This window comes from Fundulus heteroclitus, chromosome 24 (assembly GCF_011125445.2).
Source record: "Fundulus heteroclitus isolate FHET01 chromosome 24, MU-UCD_Fhet_4.1, whole genome shotgun sequence".
Lineage (NCBI taxonomy): Eukaryota > Metazoa > Chordata > Actinopteri > Cyprinodontiformes > Fundulidae > Fundulus > Fundulus heteroclitus.
The window spans coordinates 27,727,577-27,733,595 of record NC_046384.1 but is presented as its reverse complement, the minus strand read 5'-3'; the positions used below and the strand labels follow the sequence as shown (position 1 = coordinate 27,733,595).

General features: G+C 46.8%; 1 long non-coding RNA gene across 1 annotated transcript; it reads left to right on the top strand.

The window, feature by feature from the left end:
* The first annotated feature begins 1,276 nt into the window (after positions 1-1,276).
* Positions 1,277-1,725, top strand: LOC118557815. Its single transcript, XR_004928031.1, has 2 exons — positions 1,277-1,560; positions 1,630-1,725. It is a non-coding gene; the product is annotated as an uncharacterized LOC118557815 (long non-coding RNA).
* The last annotated feature ends 4,294 nt before the right edge of the window (positions 1,726-6,019 follow it).

The following is a 6,019-nucleotide window of genomic DNA, read 5'->3' as shown; positions in this document are numbered from 1 at the left end:
GCACAGAATGAGCCTTCTGTGAAACTCATCTCCCCTCGCTTCAGTGGAGCGACAAAGGGGGAAATTCTCGTCCTCCGCGAAGGACTAGATCAAAGCTAAGTTTGCAGTCTCACTTCTGTGCAACCAGCCGCTGAAGTAAAGAATGTCGAAACAGCTTTGTTTTTATCAGCTGTTGCAGGACAGCTGGTGTGAGACGGCCAAGCTGAGACAAGAGCTGAGCTGAAATTGCCCACTGCGAATCAGAGACTGCTCCCCCTCTGGATGGCCAAATTGAACCGAACTCACACGAGGCACCGATAGGTTCGTCAGAGCAACAAACAGGGAAAGTTAAATGGTTATTTGGAAGGTTTGTGTGATGCGGTTACATTGTGTTTTTTTGTTGTTTTTTTACACAAGGAGGTAACCGACATAACTCCCGCCAGCATTTTGATACCATTGCATTGCCGATGTGATTCCAGTGTGGGTTTTTTTTGTTATAACTGTCAGGGTGCTATCTGTTTGCTCTGGCTCTGGGTTTTTTCCCACAGGTGGTGTTGGTGTCTGTGGGGGCGTGCCTCACACCTGCGGCTCATCAGAAGCAAATTCCGCTGGCTTCTTAAGCAGTGCAGAGACAGATGGAAGATGCCAGAGCCTTAAACCAGTCGTGGTACGATGTGGCCTCTGACCAGCCTTGGATTTTTGCTTGCCGTGAGTTTTGTTCTCCCTGACTCTGGACTAATTTTGATAATCTGTTCTTGTCACAGTTTTGTGTGCATGGATGCACTCACCTGTCCTGGAGTTCTGAAGAGGATTGGTTCCAGTGGAATTTCCAAGCTCAGATGTTGCTCTTTACCTGACTCCGCCAGATGGATTTGCTCCGCATATCCATCTGGAAACCTTCCGTTGAAGTAATTTTGGGAAGGGGCGAAAATACTGGTTAGCTGATTGGCCTATGTTGGTGATAGACGGGCCAAATAAACCAATCAGATTTGTCGTCGCTCATAACAGAGCAACGACGAAAACACAACCACAAGCCAAGCTACTCTTGCTGCTGCAGGTAAAGGCTCGTTAGCTCAGCAAAGAAATGTTCTGTAATTCCGATAAAACTTGCTCGATAGCCACGCTAACGCTAGTTTCATCGGCTGAAGCCGCCATGTCTTTAGACTGAACTGTCGCTTCTCGTTGCGTCACACCTCAACCCGCCTCAAAGCCAACGCTGATTGGACGTTCGTTTGGTGAACGGCTCCAAATTTTCTTTAACGGAGGGTAGCCAGACTGATCTGCGAGTGAAACCTTGAAAGCTCGCGAGATCAGGATGGTCTCACGAGGCTATGTTGCTCTGGCATTCCCCCTCAAACTTCCTTGGATGTACCAAGTCGGGTTGAGGTTCCCCCTCCTGGATTCCACTGGCATCTTCTGCTTCCTACACTCTGGTCAATCCATCTGTCACTCCTGCCTGTGGAGGTTGCCTCGGATCTCTCGTCAGCTCCATCAGCCGCCCTCCAGTCACCACCCACTTATTAAAACGGACACTAGTTCCCTCTGTGCTTACTCTCCCCGGCTTGGTTTCTCCGACTAAGGGTAAGCTGCGCACGATCAGGCACCTTCCTGGTTTTGACCTGTTGACTCATTATCCCTTTTCCCTTACAGTCAATCCCGCTTCGACGTTCAGGCCTCGTTCCAGGCTTCTAGTAGCTCTAACCTCTGTTCTGCATTGTTTTCCTTTAAATAAACATCTTAAACTTGTGTGCAGGTCTCCCGTATGTTTCTGCATGTGGGCAAAACACTTGAAAAACATGACAATAACAAACGTCATCTCAACAAGAGTTCTATTGCATCCCTCCTGACCGGCAAAGGGCGGTGCTGAAAGCACTGAAAGTTCCCTTCGGGCATGCACAGTTTGAGTAATTATACCAACAGAGTCACACCTGTGACCACTCAGGAGCTATATAGACCAGTTCATTGTTATTGTTTTGATCTGGGTTTTTCGCGCATGCGCGCCGGACTGGTTGGCAAAAGACGAACACAATGGCGGACGCAAACAGCGAAACTGACGAGTTCTCCACGTATTTTCCTTCTTTAGATAACGTATCACAAGATCGTTTTAATAATAAGTTGATAGTTGACGGTATCAGATTGCCAGATCCACACAGCAAAAGCCTGAAGGGACGGAGCGAGTCTGTGAAATGCTGGCCAAGGGTTCCGTACTGCGACATACAGCTGCCTTATAAACACGGCAGGCCAGTACACACGAGAGAGCACGAAAGCCCCTGAAACCACTGGACGGCTACAATTATTGTATATCGGGAAAAAGGCTCCAGCAACGCCCGCAATGCCATGAGGGATTAAGCAGTCAGAAAATGGATGGATGGATGGATGTTGTTCACACGTTTGTGCTACAGGACAAAGCGGCGTCGGACACAGGCCGCATCTCAGCAGAGGAAGACCCGCCCGGTAGGATAAAAAAAAACATTGTTTACTACGGATTATTTTGGTGTTTTTGTCTTGTTACATACATATAATAAATGAGTGGGGGTGTTGGCGACATTGCAGCGTAAACACAGAAGTACTAGCGCCCGTGAACGGGGGCGTAATGCAGCCGCCGCCGCCGCTGTCTGCTGCTTCAGACAGCGGCGGCTGCTGTAGCGATCACTACACAGGCCGCTTCTCCGGCCCGTGTAGTGATCGCCACCTCCCTTCCGCCGCTATTTAAGTAGAACAATGACTAGAGCAGAATTAAGTTGTATTTACCGGAGATGAAGTGTAGACTGCAAATTCTGTCATAGTATGATGGCCCCCCCCAGTCCATTGGGAGTGTCTGCCTGCGCTCTTTTCATTGAAAATATCCATTTCTTTCTTCGTCCTTCCTCCTTCGGTACACGACAGAAACGTACATCCAACGATTTGGAATGCCTCTCTGTGCAACCGGGAGCACAACAAGTCGTAGGCATTGCTTGGATTCCAAAAATAAACGAACTAAAAGTACGCTCTAAATCACCCGTTTTGTCATGTAGTAGACGAGAGCAGCTCTGTTTTTTGCCAACCACCGTGCCCGGATGTAGCGCTGACGTCACGTGTGAACTACCCTATAGCCTGGTGTCATCCTTGGCTCTTTTCCTTTTTTCTTCTCGCAAGCGGTTCGCTATCTTCCCCGTTGTTTGACGCCCCTATTTCTTGTTAGAGTTGTGTTTTTTCTTCGCCCTCCCAGGGCTGCAACGGATTGATCTGTTAGAAGATTTGGATGGTAAGTTCGCTGTTTGCTGGTGACTGCAGCATCAGTGCCCCCTCTCCCAGCTCACGGCTTCTTGTTACCGTGTTACCTACAGCTTGGTGCTGTTTTGGTTGCGAACTGGTGACTGCTGCGTTTCGCCTACTCCCGGTATGACCAACTTCATTTGCCAAAGTTTGAGTACGGCTAACGTTGTTAGCTCCTTTAGTTTATTCGTTTTATACCTGGTGACTGCAGCGTTTCCACCCCCTCTCCCAGTGTGACCGATTTCGTTTACCGAAGTTAAATACAGCTAACACAGGGGTTAAAGTTCTCCGTCGCTGCAACAGATTTCTGTTATTTGGAAAATGAGCGCAAATTTTTCCGTCAACACTTTTTATTCAAGGTTTTAAACTGAAGCTGCTCTCAACCATTGAATCCTGGCAGAGGCAGGACATTAGCCAATCTGAGATTTGTCGGTGTTCGATCATCATAACTTTTGGAAGAGCATCTCAAACTGGCCACAGATGCATGAATGAAAGTAGTGGTGGTCAAAGGTTTTCTTTGGGTTTATGCAAACCAGCAGTCATAAAGTTCAGCGGATTGACCATCTGACAACAACTTCCCTCGGTAAGTGTCTGTCGCTGCTCCCCTGAGTTAATTAATGAATTATTTCCACCTGTGGCCATGTTACGTTTCAGCGTTTATTCACTGGCTTCCAGCAACTTAGCTGATAAACGCGGCGACCAACCAGGGACCTCCTCATTATTCGCTGTTACGTTTTATTTAAAACTCGAAGAGTAGAGCACTATCTCAGGCTAATTTAGCATGACACGCCTTTTTTGAAGAAGGGTCGGAATGTAAAACAATGTCCCGCATTTGACTGGGTCTGATTTGGGAAAAAGTAAAAAAAATAAATTAATTTCACCTGCGCTTCTCTGAACCAAAGAAGGCAGAGCTGCAGTCAGAGCGGCTATCCATCATTATGCAGCAGCTCCACCTGATGAGTCGCTCCGCACCAGGACACTCTTTATAAAATGACAAGGATTTTGATGTGTACAGATTATTAAGAAAACTACATCAAAAAATAATCTGGATCTTAACATGGACTGGAGAGCGGGTTCTAAGTGGGTGGGGCCAGTGGTGATTCTCAGATTCTCACAGAGCTTTTATGAAGTTATTTTTGTTATTTTTACACAGAGTGAAGCACGATGCGAAGCTACACCGAAGAAGCAAGTCCTACTTGAAACCGCTGAAAAAGCCTCCTGTCTGTGGATCAATGGACTCATTTTACTCCAACCCAAAAACACCTGCCAGACAGACAGTACTGCAGCCAAGATTACCTTCAACAATATTTAAGTTTATGAAATACATTAATAACATTTTGCTAATTAAAAATGTTCATATTTAAAAGCAAGTTATGTTTTTTCTGATAAAGTTTGAGCAATTTTATTATTTATTTAACATCCCATCCGATTTTCTATACTGGCTTTTCCTTACAGGTGTGACGTCAAGCCGTATCTGATGGGGAAACGCAGCTCGACGTCACACAGGGTCGTGGGGGGTGGGGGCTCGTCCATCCTGGACTGGTCTCCAGTTACTGGGCTAAGATTTAACAGTTTTATTAAACTTCAAAAAAGTTAAATAATGCCGATTTATAAACTCATGAGTTGTGATAATTAATTGCTGTGCAATAACGGGCAAAGCAGAGACTGATTATTGTAATGTTCGATCTGTGTTAAACTAAAATGTATGACATCATAGTGTTATGTGTCCTGCATTGTCCAGGTTGTGGTTGGCCTTGTATATCCATAGAATTAATTTAAACTAAATGTGACAGGGAGCCAGTGGAGTTAATGTTCAGGTGTGAAGTAGATGATGTAATGATGCAAACTGCTGTCTTTTGTACTAGTTGTAGTTTGTGAAGGTTTTCTGGAGGGAAGGGAGCTGAAACTGTAAAGTGGACTGTGGACCAGTTTGGCAAAAGTGTGAAGGAAGAACTTGATGCTGCAAATATGAAAGTCAACCAGGTGATGTTCTGGATGTGGAAAGTGAAGGAGAGGATGGTGAGGCTGCCCAGGATGACACCAAGGCTCTGAAGCTGAAACGTGGGACAGAGACAGGAATGGTCATTGCATTTTGTAAAACTACCAGATTTGGTTAAAGTTGACGTTGCACAAGTGAGGTAACTAATGTGCCATTATTTCCACGGTCCCGGGAATATATGGGGTAACTTTGCTTTAACTCATGGGCTAACGTTGTTAGCTCCTTTGGTTTATTCATTTTATACCTGGTGACGGCAGCGTGTTCGCCCCTTCTCCCAATATCAGCTTCCTTGTGTTCGCAGCCTTTTTCATTGTCCTGCTAGAATTGGTGACGGCTGCGTTCGCGCCCCCTCTCCCGATTTTAGCTCATTTTCATTTTCTTAATTGGGCTGAGCCTTGTCGACCTTCGACATTGTGAGGCTGCCCTCCAGGCAGAGGATGGCCACGACCTCTGCCCTATCTGCCTTGGACGTAAGCACCTTGTGGAGGTGCTGTCTGACAACCCTTGCATGAACTGTAGTTTTATGCCCCATGCAGTGAGGATAGCTTGGTTGGCCCAGTTGTGCCCCCAGGAGGACTCTGATCTTCTGCCCGCCCATGGTCTCAGCGCCCCCCTCTCGGAGGAAACGGGCAAAACTTAACCATGGCCTGGCCACAAGGGTGGAGCAGTTGTCGGCAGAGTTGAAAGAGATGAAGTCTTTGTTGCAGACACGTCAGTCTGATGCCTCACTTCCAGTGGCTGGGCTCTCTTCCCCACCCATGCCTGAACTGGTCGTGGAGGAGGACG